This window comes from Pseudorca crassidens, chromosome 18, assembly GCF_039906515.1.
Source record: "Pseudorca crassidens isolate mPseCra1 chromosome 18, mPseCra1.hap1, whole genome shotgun sequence".
Classification (NCBI taxonomy): domain Eukaryota; kingdom Metazoa; phylum Chordata; class Mammalia; order Artiodactyla; family Delphinidae; genus Pseudorca; species Pseudorca crassidens.
In genome coordinates this window covers 75334669-75349690 of record NC_090313.1, presented here as the reverse complement: position 1 = coordinate 75349690, position 15022 = coordinate 75334669, and the positions used below count along the sequence as shown (strand labels likewise).

At 47.0% G+C, this 15022-nt stretch overlaps 1 protein-coding gene and 1 long non-coding RNA gene across 4 annotated transcripts in view; one reads left to right on the top strand and one right to left on the bottom strand.

Annotated features, from left to right (window-relative positions):
* The window catches only part of MTIF3 (mitochondrial translational initiation factor 3), a 10481-nt gene extending 8913 nt beyond the window's left edge, over nucleotides 1–1568 (bottom strand). Inside the window, exon 1 of one of the 3 annotated variants that reach the window (XM_067713635.1) lies at nucleotides 1441–1568. The gene's annotated coding sequence lies outside the window, so the exon portion shown is untranslated. The remainder of the gene's footprint in view (nucleotides 1–1440) is intronic. The other 2 variants (XM_067713637.1, XM_067713636.1) reach the window with 2 other exon arrangements.
* LOC137211301 (uncharacterized) lies at nucleotides 1066–15022 on the top strand. Its single transcript, XR_010937018.1, has 4 exons — nucleotides 1066–1304; nucleotides 2370–2532; nucleotides 13629–13704; nucleotides 14200–15022. It is a non-coding gene; the product is annotated as an uncharacterized lncRNA (long non-coding RNA).

Genomic DNA, 15022 nt, shown 5'->3' with positions numbered 1-15022 from the left:
AAACGGTCATCTCACCTTCCAGAACTCCCTATCTCAGTGACCAGCATCTCAGTCCGTCCAGAGCCACGTCGTCTTGTCCACTTCTGCTCTCCCGCACTCTCACAGCTAATCCAACACCAAGCCTCCTCAGTCTTACTTCCGAACACCATAAATCCACCTAATTCTCTCCATATCCACTGCCACCACGCTAGTTTAAGGCATCTTCCACCTCTCCTTTGGATTCCCATCAGTCTCCTAACTAGGCTGTTACACCATGAGCTCTGCAATCATTTCTCCCCTCTGCAACGCTGGTGTTGTCCCAGCACCCAGCGCCCGCTCACCTAAAACTGCCTGAAGATTAAAGACCAAGAGCTTTCAGGAGGCCAAAAGGTCCTTCGCATCTTTCTGGCCTCACTCCATTCCAAATTTCATTTATGCGTAAACCCCCCTGGCCTTTCCGATCTTGAAGTGCTCTTCCCCTTGGTTTAGGAAACTCCATTCCTGTCTAGCGGGGTCTTTCTCAGGGCGTTCTTTTGATTACCTCCCAGACTAGGCCAGCTCTCTCCTAGTCAACCCCACCTTTCCCCCGTGTCCCGCTATTTGCTTGTTGAGCTCAGAGTTAAGTGCGTCCACAGAACAGCTCATCTTTCCACGATTATAATTTTGTGATTATCTTATTACTGTTTCTCTCAGACGGTAAGTTCTGTGAAGCAGGGAACGCATCCGGTTTACCCTTCCCTGCATCGCGCTGGGCACGGTCAACAGTGGCTGATTTTCCAGAGCTCTCCACTCTGCACTTCCTTACACTGAAGCCTCTTATAACCTGTACTTGGAACTGCGGCTCTTCAGTAAGAAAATGTATTTACTTCTTTCAGGAGTCTTATGCCGTGAAGCCTAGTAAATGGTAAATGGGAAAACAAGAAATCCCAGATCACTCAGCGACCTTTCCCACTACGCCGCCTCTCTGGCCGCAGAGTGCAAAGAGCCTGCACGCCCGCCAGTGCTCCGCGCTGAGCCAGGGACTAGGGGGTGGGGGGAGCCCGGCGCGCCAAACAGACCGGTCACGTGCATCTGTGGTGGCCACGCCCACCCGAGCCCCGCCCCCGCGGCGCGCCTGGGCCGTAGCGACGTACGGCCTGCGTGCGTGCCCGTACGTGCACAGGGATAGCGGGGCGGCAGGTCCAGGGGCCTGAAGGACCGTGGACGGCGGGTCTAGATGCTGCGGCTCCGGGGTGCGCGGACAGCAGCCTGGTCTCGAAGACGGCTTTAAGCCCGGCCAAATCCCCGAACCCGCGGCACGGTCTGCAGGGCCTGTCCGCTGGCGGGTGGGCGGCACTGAGCTTCCAGGGACAGGGACACGGCCGAGCGCAAGGCCGCGTCCTCCGCAGGCACGTCCTTACGACCCCGTTCTCCCGCTGCAGGTCCCCTCACCCGCGCAGCGCCCCTTGCCTTTAGCTTTACCTGTTCCGGGCCGCCGATTGGTAAGGTTTGGCAGAAGGAGCCCGCAAACGGGCTCCGCCGTGTGAGACCCTTTCACCTTCCGTAGTGGGCGGGGCTTCGGCCTGCGTCTTTAAAGGAAAGGTGACGTGAAGAGCGCCTTTCCGGCCGGCGGCCTAAAGTCCTCCGACACAAAATGCGGAGGGCGAGGGGGGGTGCGTGCGGGAAGTTGCCGTTCACCTGGCTCCTGCTGCCGCAGGTGGTGCTGCGATCGGAGCTTCCCATCCCCTCGGTCCATTACGTTGGTGCCGACCACGGTGTGGCTGTATTCCCACTAGGCTTAGAGCTTTCATACACGTCTTTTTTATTTAATAAAATACTATTTTGATAGAATGCTTAATAAACGATTTCATAAACGTCTTTATAATTATTGTGAGTTCGGGAGCACTGCTCACCTGCATTTGCAGGTGAGCAGGCAGACTCGGGAAGCAGAGGCTCCCGTCGGTTCCCAGGTAAGCGGCACTGGCGGCCTGCGAGCGCCGGGCCGGGCGCGGAAGGCCCCCGTGGCGCCGTATCCCGGAGAGCTCGGAGCCGTCAGCGTTTGGCCGAGGACCACACGGGCGTGGGGCGTGCGTGCGGTGTCCAGGCTCTGGAGCAATTTTAACCCTGGGAGCGGACCGTGCACCCTGTCTCTTGCCTGCCTGCTTTGGGGTCTGCGAGCCTGCAGACCGCCGTGCCAGCCCCTGCCCCTCTCGCCTCTTCTCCAGTAGGAAATTCCTCCTTGGCAGAGTGGGAATTCCTCAGTGGCCGTGACTCCCTGAAGCCACCTAGTTAGAGGATACTTTCATTTATATGAGAGCACACTGCTTCTATTGGATACTTGTAGTCCAGCAGGACACGTCGCTTTATTCTCATTAAACAGCTCAAGTCTCGCATTACCTCTTTCGTTTCAGATGAGGAAACTAATGCAGCCTTAAATAGTTCCTTGAGAGCAAAGACCAAGTTTCCGTTTCCTCATCAAATCCACGGCGTCGTCGGGCATAGTAGGTACTGAATTTTCGTTGAAAACAGTGAAGTGGTAAACCCAGAAAAACTATGTGAGGCCCAAAGGCCAAGGTTAGTATTTGCATGTTGGTCTTCTCCAAGTTAAACATGAAGAATTAAAGATTCATTTTATCCTACCAAAAATATTCTTTAATAGCAAGATGTGTTTGTTTAGTGTAGATCTGGGGATGGAGTGACCAGCACAAAACTTGGGAAATGGTAGGTGTTTGGCACCTGCAAATGCCCGCATTTAACAGCATTTACCTGTGTGCGTGCCTGGGCAGTGTTACACAAGTGGTTGACTTCTCTCGAGCTGTTTAATCCTCAGGAAAATGTAATGACCTCATTTCACAGATGAGGAAACTGAAGCCTGAAGAAAGTAAGTAATTTGCCCAAGGTCACGCAGCTAGTAGCAGATTCAAGACTAAAACAACCCAGGCAGCCTGGTGCCAGAGTTGGTGTTCTTAATGCTGAATGTCCCTTATGAAATGAGTGTCAATGGAGTTACAAGTCTGGGAAGATACTAAGTGAAATTGGTTGAAGAGTTTAATACCCAAACTAAGGACTTAAAGTTTGGTGAGATTATGGTTCGAATAAATTCACACCAAGTTGTCCTTGGTAACTGGAGCTACCTGTCAGCATCCTTTTTTTTTTTTTGCAGCCCCTCTTTGAAGGTATGAGTGGCCAGAAGAGATGATTTGGGGAGTTATCTAGACTGCCATTGTGAGATATCTCAACAAGAGAGGGGCTTTGGTGTTCCTGGAAGGAGATGAGCAGGAAAGGGTGGGTGTTACAGACATGCCCTCAGGGAGAGAAGCAGGTTCTTTTTAGCTCTTCTTTTGAACTCTGCTCTGACCTCCAGCTGAAATGGGACCGGGCAGCTTCTAAAGAATCGTTGATTGTCTTGGGCTCAGCTCCAGTGGGGGTGACTGAAGACCTTTGAATAATGATAGTAAAGCAGGTAACTGGGTCTTTCAGGACCCCTCCCTGTACTTATGGCCTCTGCTTGCTAAGGCACCCTTCTTGGTTTGGGGACAGAATATGACTACACCACAAAGCCCCTGTAAGCTGTCTCATTCAGTATGTGCAGAGAAGAGGACTCTCAGAAGTGTATAGAGCTTCCCCAATTGTTATTGTCTCTACCCGTAATTTACCAAAAAAGCAAAGCCCAGAATGTAGAAGTGTAACTCCGTAATATGACTCAAATCCTGGCTATTCTAAAACTTCTCCATTTTCCACCACAGGGTAATTTCCATGATACTTTTCCTGGTTGGTCCCTGAGTGACACATTTCCTCACACAAGGCAGGTATTGATGTTTTTGCTCTGACGAAGGATTAAAGGAAATGTTCTGTCCCTCTCCTTGCCTGTTAGCTTTCAAAGTCCCCTCTCTCCCACAGGTGTGGACAGAGGTGTGTGAAACACAGTTGCTCAGCCCAGGTCATTGAGGTTCAAGATATCTGTCCCACAAAGTCGTTACTCTGTGGGTGATTTCTTTAAAAGTTGTCAACACTAGGCTGTGTCTTCATGATACCACAGTGACTGCAGCAAATTGAGAAGCTACTCTGCTAATAGTCCTGCGTTTGTTTCGAAGGTCTGTGTGTGTGGCAGAGCCTGCGTGAGGTCCAATACTCTGCATATTCTTCAACAGGTAGTTGTTAATGGATTGCAGGTAGTTTAGATGCCCCCTTGCCTCCCTCCATTACACTGTAAACTCCTGCCAGGACATTTTGGTAAAACTAAAGAATGGGAGTCTATTGCACGTGAGAGCCTGTGCAGTGCAAACTACATCCAGTAAGAGCGTTGGCTTAAATGGCAGCCACTTTCTCGTCACAGTGCCATTTAAAAACCGAGAGGGTCCATGCTCTGCTCTCCTGGGTACATGTTTACAAACTTGTCGAAAGGGACAGAGAAAGCAAGGTGCGCACAGGGATTTGGCTGATGTGGGGTGACTTCAAAACCTCCGGAAGATGCTCGCAGCCCAATACCATGTGTCTATTCTCATAACACATGAAAGCTGGAAGCCTTCTTACAGAATCTGTACCATTATCCACAGGCAGAAGTGTGATTAATGCGTTCTAAACATGTAAACATCTGTACACTTAAAAAAACAAACAAAAAACAAAACTCCAAACAAGGAGATTCCGCCCTCCCTCAGTATCTCATTTCGTTGTTTTAAACGACTGAGGAAATCTTCCTTTAAGTAACCTAAATCCATCATGCAGCTACTTCTGCTGGCTCCTCAGAAGAGCTGGGACATCTGGTGACCACATCTGTGTTAAAACCCTTCACATACTCTCAAACTATTATTAGATTCAGAAAAAATTTCTTTTTTAAAAAAATTTATTTATTTATTTATTTTTGGCTGGGTTGGGTCTTCGTTGCTGCGCTCGGGCTTTCTCTAATTGCAGTGAGTGGGGGGCCACTCTTTGTTGAGGTGCGCGGGCTTCTCCTTGCGGTGGCTTCTCTTGTTGCAGAGCACGGGCTCTAGGTGCATGGGCCTCAGTAGTTGTGGCACGCAGGCTCAGTAATTGTGGCTCACGGGCTCTAGAGCGCAGGCTCAGTAGTTGTGGTGCACAGGCTTAGTTGCTTCACGGCATGTGGGATCTTCCCGGACCAGGGCTCGAACCCGTGTCCCCTGCATTGGCAGGCGGATTCTTAACCACTGCGCCACCAGAATAAATTTCTTTATCGTGTAAAATTTCCCATCACATTAGCCTCCAGATTAATCATTTATCAAAAGGGATGGCACCAATGATTAAAACATGACGGTGGTTGGGAATGAGCAAAACAAGTTTGTCTAAAATGAATAACAGTGTGATGAATTTTTTTAAAAAGTTCTCATGTCTACTAAGTAAAAGAATATTTATATATGGAAGGGCCATTTATCTTCTGTGAAAAATCTCTTGTGCAACCGAATGAAGCAGAAAACAAATAGGTTCAAAAGTCTCCTTTGGAAAAACAACAGGGCCATATGCTTCCATTTCAAAGATGTTAAGTTTAGGAGTGAGTCAGTTAACTTTGGTCATTTTGAAACACTTAATGGAAATAATTTCCTTTACCATGACAAGACATCATGCAGAAATACAAAGAGCTAGTACAGGAAACTTGATGAAAGGTGCTGTTTCCTACTGTGTAAGTCAAAGCAAAGCAGGACCAAGTTATTAGTGTTCTGCATTATAAAGAAAACCCAATAATGTGTTTAAACAGCCACATGAGATCTAGTTAGAAGGCTGTGTAAGGAAGCAGAACTAACAGTAAATATAATGTTAGTGATGAAACAAATTTGTGCTCTCACTGTTTCCCGTCTTTGAGGGAAATGGAATTAAAAGCAAATCATTACATCTTGGCAAGTTCTCAGATGTGGAGTTTCACATGTTTACTGCATAGGGAGGACTTTCCGCTGGACATTTCTGTCATTGTTGGCCTGATTTCACCCCCTGGAAGTTGCTAGCTTCCACTGCAAAGATTTTAAAGGCTGTTTTGCTTGCAGCCTGGGACGTATCCACGACCTTACCGAAGTGGAAGTGAAAGCTCTCAGTTTTTCTTCTTTTTTTTGGCAACAGTAAATCTACCAATTTTACAGTCAGTTGAACAGCAGTAGATGAATTTGTTTAAAGCCTGCATTCACAAAGAAAATCTGAACTTCAGTGGCTTGAACGCCTGAAGCTGCAGCGTGATAGTTGAAGGGCAGACATGCTTACAACTTGCTCTAGGCCACTGTCACCTGCTTCTCCGCACAGGTGCTGACCCCTCCCTCAGTCGATCTGGGGCATCCTGATGGGGGAGCAGGAAGCCTGGCCTTTGTGTGCTCCAGAGAACGCTTTTCCAAGGACTGGACCACTGTCATCTGCTTCTCCGCACAGGTGCTGACCCCTCAGTCGATCTGGGGCCTCCTGAGAGGGGAGCAGGAAGCCTGGCCTTTGTGTGCCACAGAGAACGCTTTTCCAAGGACTGGGCCACTGTCACCTGCTTCTCCGCACAGGTGCTGACCCCTCGGTCGATCCGGGGCCTCCTGACTGGGGACCAGGAAGCCTGGGCCTTTGTGTGCTACAGAGAATGCTTTTCCAAGGACTGGGCCAGTATTCTCCAGCAGTCACAGGAAGCAGAAGAAAGAAGAGGTTAAGGGCCACCACCAGGGTCAGAATAGGTTAAGTTTAGTTAACATCAGAGGTTATAGCTTTTAACAAGAGCTTCAAGAAAACTTATTCGAAGATGCAATTTGTTTCTTCTTTGTCAGCTGTTATTTTTTTTTTTATCCTATTGATAGTGACAGCTTAACAAACTTTTTATTTGCTAGAGGTTTTCATCCTTTAGAGGATAAAGGACTGTTCCTAAAAAGAGATGCAGGTGGAGAACTTTATAAAGCTTCCAGGATTTTCAAATCGGGAGCTTTAAAATAGACTCCCTGCTTGGCTAAGTCAAAAATAATCTGTGAGGGATGTTTTAAAACATCTCTGTTGGAAATGGAGGACTGCTTCTGAAATCAGATGCGGAGGCTCAGATTTCTAGAAGCTTCTTTGTGTGTATTTTGCTCTCATCCATTCTAGGACAGTTTTCCCAGTTGTTATTCAAAATTACCAAGGAGGCCTCCTCTGAACTTTCCATACATGTATTTCTTTAAATTGAGAGCATCGTGCTGAGAAGGACTAGTTGTTTATTGTATTTCTGTGTGCGCAGAAGAGATGGCCACAAGTTTCTGTACCTGCCGTCTATGTTCCTATCATTCTGTTAGTCCACATTTTCTGATCAAGGACTGAAAGATTCCAGAAATTAGTCCTTCAAAGGAGAGTCATGTAAACTCTAGCTTTTCAATTGGAAACCCACACCTTTCAATAGGTGTGATTACCCAGGGCCGATGTTGAGTGTCCTGTGTCATACGAAGGTGTTGTGCATTATTTAGCTGCATTTCTGCCATAGACGAGAGGCTTGACTTTCTTTGAATAAGTTTTATATATTTATTTAGCTGAGGTTTTGTTTTTGTTTCTTGGGGCCGCGCTGTGTGGCATGCAGGATCTTAGTTCCCTGATCAAGAATCGAACCCATGCCCCCTCACTGGGAGGGCAGAGTCTTAACCACTGGACCGCCCGGGAAGTCCCTAGCTGAGGTTTTAAAATGTTCAGCTTGGGTCTCCAGAGCCATGCTTTCTATCTGATGTTCAGCAAGATAAACATAACCTACACATCCAAGGGCTGTCCTGTAATATGCATTTGACGGCATAATGGTTTCAGGTATGGTGAGGATTCATTTAATTATTATTTGGGAAATAAGATGTTTTGTATACGAGAATCTTCCAGATACCTAAGCTTACCTCTCAAAAGAACACAAAACTTCTTACCATTTTGAATAAAAGTATTTAATATAATGTATTACAAACTTTATTGCTTTCTGAAACATGGTATAATGAATGTTGTTTTCAAGAATGGGGCATTATGACTACACATCATCATACGTGGTGTATAAGACAGTCACGTGTACTCAGTGCACTACACTACGTGGCCCAAACTGTCGTGATTTTGAATTTGTGATTCTCCTTTTTACAGATTTTCTTACTGTTCTCTTGCCATTATACTGCCAGCTACCTCTTGTTGCTCTAAGTTCCTACCTGGCTTTAACAGTTCTCCCTGCCTCCTAATGTTCTGCTCAAGGTCAAGTTCAATCTCACCTGGCCTAATGCAGGGGTTACTTAAGGGGACCTGTAGCTCTCCATCCCACCTTATTCCAAATCAGCCCACACACTATGGCCAGGATAAGCTTGCGTCAGTAAAGCTCCATTCACACCAGTGCCTTGCTAGAAAAACTGCTGGCGATTCTCCACCGCCTGCCTGCTGAATTGGAGTGTGATTTTCCACTCCAGCCTTTATTGTCCTCTGCAATGGATCTATAGCCTATTGTCGTTGACAAGTCAGTCAATTTGCCTGCTCTGCCCAGGCTCCTTTCTCAGTCTCTGCTCCTGGACACCACCCCTGAGAGAGGAGACTTATAGTCCAAAAGTCCCGCCCTCATGCCCTCTCCCATTCATAGCTGATTGGACCAGGGCAGGAGCCTGACCTACGGGAGACCAGTCTATACACGGTGACAACAACAAAGTCAAACTGGGAGATTTGTTGGGTGTCAAAGGGCGCTTGGGGCAGAGATACTCTTTCTCCTCTTTCCCAGGTTTTAACTGAGCACATAGTTGCCCAGAATAAAGACAGTACGTGTAGCCTCCCTTACAGACAGGTGTGACCATTTGACTACGTTCTGTCCAGTGGAATATATATATATATGTATATATCCCCCATAAGCCCTGGGAATGTCCTAGTTTATGCTTGTTATCCTGGTATGATTTTTTGTTTTAAATTTTATTCATTTTTGGCTGCATTGGGTCTTTGTTGCTGCACGCGGGCTTTCTCTAGTTGCAGCGAGCGGGGGCTACTCTTGTTGCGGTGCGTGGGCTTCTCATTGTGGTGGCTTCTCTTGTTGCGGAGCATGGGCCCTAGAGCACGTGGGCTTCAGTAGTTGTGGCGCACTTGGTCTAGAGCGCAAGCTCAGTAGTTGTGGTGCATGGGCTTAGTTGTTCCGTGGCATGTGGGATCTTCCCGGACCAGGAATCGAACCCGTGTCCCCTGCATTGGCAGGTGGATTCTTAACCGCTGCGCCACCAGGGAATTCCCTGGTGTGATTATTAATAGCATCCTCTTTCACCGTCACAAGTGTTCCAGTTTAGGTGGCATATGACATGGTCACCCTAAATAAGCAGGTATGTTATGTGCAACTTCCAGAAAGTTCTCTCAGGAGGAGAAGTGTGCTCTTGTCCCCTTCCTCCTTTCTGCTGGCTCAGAGGTGCACATGACAGCTGGAGCTTGCATGGCCTCCTGGAGCAAGCGGGCTCCCGGTGGAGCTCAGGTCCTGACACTGCGGAACACCGTGCCTCTGGATTCCTGACTGTGAGAGAGGAGCTAACAGGCTTTTATACTGCAGCTAAATGCCACACACACCTGTTGTTCACACGGATGAGTCGGTCTATGGAGAGAAGTAGGACCAGGAGCCAGACACGCACAAAGGCTAGACTGCGGGGCCCTGTGAGCAATGGGGTAGGAGCCTTCATTTCTAACCTTCCAACTGCAGTCCCCCTGGAGCATGCTGGGATTCACTTCCTGTCTTCAGATAACTCTTAAGTGGATTTTCTTACGGTAACTGTCTGTTGATTGAAACCAGACATCTTTACAGCTTCAACCCTCTTCACCCACCTCTGCTGAGCAGCCAGACGATGACTTGCACTTCCCTGTGTTTGTGCTTTTCTGCCTCTGCCCATTCATGCCCCACCCTCTGCCTGGAATCCAGACCAAGTGTCCCCGCTTCATGAAGGCTTCCCTTAGTTTCTCCCTTCTTCGGACCCTGTCATTTTACGTGTGCTTATTCTGTGCCGTTTATTTTTCTCTGTCTCCTAATGTAGTTACGTACATGTGGGCATATCCCGCCCTCTGCAGTGTCAGAGCTTTGCAGGTGCCTTTGCTCCTTGCGTTGTGCAGAGAGGTCAGCCTAGGACCTGCATGTCTTTAATGCACATTAGGTATTTGTTGTGGGCTGTGAAACGCACAACTAAGCCTTTTCAGATGGTCTCTGAATAAACTTGTAGGAGCTTTGGTTCAGGATTTCACGTCTTCTAGAGGCTTCTCTTTTCCTCTGCTGGCTTGGGGTTGACAGTACTTAATAGGATACCACTAGGTGTTGAATTACAGTTTTAGGAGGAACCTTTCTAAACCACTTGGGAAACTCTCTGAGGTGGGCATCTTTTGTTGAAACAAACTTCAGTGCTAAGTAGCATGCCTACTACTGTAGTAATTTACAGTTGCTGAATTAGAAGCACAGAAAGTCTAAACAATTTATGAAAAAAAATCACAGGGAAAGTCGGAGTCTATAAAGGAGTTACAACTCGGTCTTTGGGTTTCCTTGTGTTAATTACCATACTATGGACTCTATAACTGCAACCAACATTCCATATCATCATCATAAGAATCGTCAAAGGGTTATTAAATGATCACACATGTATACCATCGGGCTGACCTTGCTGCCTCTCAAAACAGAAAGTTCACAACGAAGTAGAAGACCCAGTCTAACCACGTCCTTAATTTTCTGTTTGTGATTGATGGATTTTTGCAACTGACGTGGTCAAATGTTTCGTTATTAATGCTTGCAGTAAAACACAGACGCCATACAACGGATCCATGTGTAATTATAACTGCATCTTCAAATTATCACTGTGAGGACGTGCAACAGAAAAATGGGGACTCATGAAGAGTATGTGCTCCTCACGTTTCTGATGCATCGTTTATAGGCTGTAACTGACGGCCTTTGACAATTTCTAGTGCCCCCTTTCACACTCAACCGTCATGTCAGGACCCACTGGTGTGGGTTAGCCTTTTACACTAATAACAGTTTAAGTCATAAAAGTTGCCACCGATTTTACTTTATTGTTTGCAAATTAGAATGGATTTGAAGTTTCTCTTTTTGTAATTGGCATCCAGCTCACTTGCTTTCTTGAGTCTGGGAGAGATTGCTGCTGAGTTACAGTTGGTACAGCAAGGACTGCATTTTACCCCAATCCTGGTTAGACCAGGCCCTCACCTCTCTCTGGACACCCCGAGTGTGGCCAGGGGGCTCACACAGGGGCTTTGTCACAAGTGTGTGGGGCTGTCCCAAAGAGTGACACTTGCTTTCCCAGGCAAAGGCGCTGGCATGGATGAAAAGACACAACCAGACTGAGATACACTCTCATACTGTGAACGTGACAGAGTCCGAGAAGAAAACACAGGACAGTGGGGATTCCATGTGGGTAGGGGGTCTGGAGAACCCCGTGGCAGGCTGGGCAGACCTGGGGGCAGGTGGCAGGGGAGCGGGTCTGGCTCTTTGGGAACCTCAGAAACATTATGGTCAATGAAAGAACATGTATTGTTCTTACATTTATAAGAAATACCCAGGGTTTCCCTGGTAGCGCAGTGGTTGAGATTCCGCCTGCCGATGCAGGGGACACGGGTTCGTGCCCCGGTCCGGGAAGATCCCACATGCCGCGGAGCGGCTGGGCCCGTGAGCCATGGCCGCTGAGCCTGCGCGTCCGGAGCCTGTGCTCCGCAACGGGAGAGGCCACAGCGGTGAGAGGCCCGCGTACCGCAAAAAAAAAAAAAAAAAAAAAAAAAAAAATACCCCAAAATGACAGCTACATGGAGACGAAAAGTAGATAATGGTTGCGTAGAGCAGGGCGTGGCAATGACGAATGACTGTAGATAGAAAAGAGGTTTTTGTTTTGTTTTTTAGGGTGATGGAGGTGTTCTAAAATTAGATTGTGGTGACGGTTGCACAACTCTATAAATTTACTAAGACTCATTGAATTGCACACTTAAAATGCGTTGATTGTATAGTATGTAAATTTTCTAGTGTGTATTGATATTATATATCCGTAAGGCTACTTGTAAAAAGCCAAAGGAAACGTTATTTTAATAATAATTAAAACGCTTCTAGGAAAATCTTATTATATAAAAAGATCATCATTTTACCAAATTTCTGTTCTTAGTATTGCATCTGTTTTATCTCAATGACCTGTAAAATGCCCATTGGGATGTTAACTATGAGCTGCATTTTTATTTTCCTAAAATTATTATTATGCAAAAAAAGCAGCTTGTATTTTTTTCAACTTATGTGGTATTAGATAGGAATAAGTTTATTTTCCCCAGTGAGTCGGTATTCCATGGAATTGAGGGCGCTCAGATTTTATACTTTTGCCTTAACAATTACAACATATAGTTGTAGTAGAATTTTGATAAAGTTTATGTTTAAAAACTATCATAATTTGAAAGTATCATTGGGTTACTGCTGACAGAAAATACTTTATTATGTAAAATGAAAATACAGCTACATTTTGCATTAGGTCTTGAATCAGTTTCAGTGAGAGAGATTTTATAAATTCAGCCTGTGTGCAAATAGAACTTCTTTTATAAATTAACCTGTATAAACGGTAATGCCTGTTATTCCACAAGAATATAGATTTCTTATTTTTACCAACAATTGTCTAAAATACTCTCATGAAAGGAGACTGCGCTAGAGCTGACCCTTCATATACAAAGTGTCTGAGTGTCTAAGGTGCTCTGTGGAAGCTGGATCTGGACATTAGTCCTACAGACGCCACAAGAATTTCTATTCTGTCGTTAGACTCTTTAGGGAAAGTCTTGTCTCGCTGGTTGGAGGGTCTCCCTGACGGTGTTCGTGTTGAATCATTCTCATGGGCCCTAGAACGCCATGCTGAAAGGGAGTCAGGCCCCTGAGAACAGGAGCTCAGTTTGGTTAATTGTGTCCCTAATTCCATGACAGACGACCCACGGGCTTCCTGAGGGGGCAGCACACACAACCGCTAGCAAAGCTGCACGCGAGCTGTCTGTGCAGGAGGGTCTTTGACCACAGAAAGGATTCGTCAGCCAAGCACCAACAGTCAGAGGAAGGCCCCAGACAAGGGGAGTACGCAGGGCTCAAACAACCCTGGGAAGCAACTTCCCAAAGTCCAGCACCTGGAGTTAGTGCCAGACCAGGGGACGCCGTCAGGGTGGCCCTGGACGTGGTGCCGAATTCACCGGCCTTCTAACTTGCAGTCTCAGCTGCTTCTTGGAACGCGCGTACCGGGTGGGGCGTGAGTGTCGGCAAGCTGGGGGCTCAGCCAGGACTGCCAGGCATTCCCCACCCTGCTCTTCCTGGCTGTCCTGGGGTGCTGCCCCCAGGGACCTGGGCTTTTCCTGCCTCCGAGACAAGGGCTGGGTCCGGGGTGCTCTGGGAATCCTTCCCTGACATTCTTTTTCGAGGATGCCTCCTCGCTGGTCTAAGTGAGGGAAGGATTCTGTGTTGTTTTTGAGAAAGAGAATTCTGGGTCAGAAAACTGAGCCTTGACACCCAGGAGTCCTGGTCTGAGTTAAGGCCTCCTGCAGATCCCACCTGGCCCGGGCCTGAGGGCTGAACAGCTTCGGGGCACTGTTACTAATGATGATATAATATATGATACGTATACACACGTACGTATGTATACAGCTTACCGTGTGCTCTAGACACTCTTCTAAACATGTTACATCTATTGACTCATTTAGTTCTCATAAAAACTCTCTGATTAATTACTATTCTTGTTCTTATCTATTCTTTCATAAATAAGGATGCTGAGAGAAGAGAGTAACTTGCCCAAGGTCACACAGCTAATTAACAGCAGAGCTGGGATTGGAACCTAGGAGGTCTGTGTCCAGAGTTCATGCTCTTACCTAATGTACTACAAATGAGAGTTAAAATAATATTGTGATATGTTATTTATGCAATAATAATAATAGTGACATTATTATTAGCATCAATTTGAATAGATACCTAGGTCTTACTTAAAGTGAGTTATAATCCCAGAACTTCCTTCACTTCTCAAAAACACTGTAGGGAGGTGATATTGAAAATCATCTACTAGAGAGGAATATTTATAATTAGTTAATATTTTATTTTCAAAATTCTTTGTTTTCCGTGTGGAGGACAGAGCTCCATTGTGAGACATATATTTGCTAACTGCGTCTTGTACCACCTATAGTTCCTTGAGCAATTAGCTTTAGCTCTCTGGATGCTTCTTCATCCTTCGAATGGGATAATATTGTCACAGAAGCACAAGGATCCAACATGATAAATTAAAATATTTTGGAAACTCTAAAGCAATATAGAAAGGTAAGATATTATTCATCTCCTGATCCCAGGTCCCCTCGAAATACTTATCTCTGAGGATTTTCAGACTTCTACACATAAACTGAGGAGGAGGAAAGCTACACAAACCGGTGCTACCTCAAGTGTGGTCTGTGGACCGGCAGCTCCAGTGGCCCCTGGACGCTCGTTAGAAACGGCATTTCTCGGTGTGTTCTCAGATCTACTGATCAGTAACTGATTGCAGGTGCGGAGCCCAGCAGCCGTGCTCAACAACCTCTCCAGGGGATTTGGACGCACGCGAAGGTTTGAGCGGCACTGTTGCGGAGGGTTTTCATGCATTCTTCAACAAATATTTAAGGATGATCCCTAGAAGGGGCCGGTGGCTGTCCCGGGAGGATAAGACACAGATGCTCTCCTCAAGGAGAGTAGCTCCTTCTTGATGAACCCCTTCTCATCCTTCAAGATACTGTTCAAGAGCCCCCTGGAGGACCCCACAGCCCACGGCACGTAGACTGACTGTGGCCACACCGGCGCCGCCGGTGTCTTCACTAGCGCCCCCACACCTGTCCTCCCACCTGGAGGCCTGTCCCTGCGAATTGCTCTTCCCAACCGTCCCGTGTTCTGTGCGGCCTCCGTGCTCCTGTGCTCGCTGGTCTCTCCGTGAAGCCTTCCCTCCTTCAAGGGCCGCTCCCGGGAAGCCTCCCCGCCCTCCGTGCGGACCGTCACTGTCCATCCCTCTGCGTCTCCTGTGTGCCTCCACTGGGCCTCTCTCGGGTCATAAGGTGAGATGTTTTATGTCTGGTTTTCCCCTAAACTAGAAGTGTGCATTTTAAATTTCTAGATCTCCAGAGCTTGATAACATCCACTGAGGGAAGA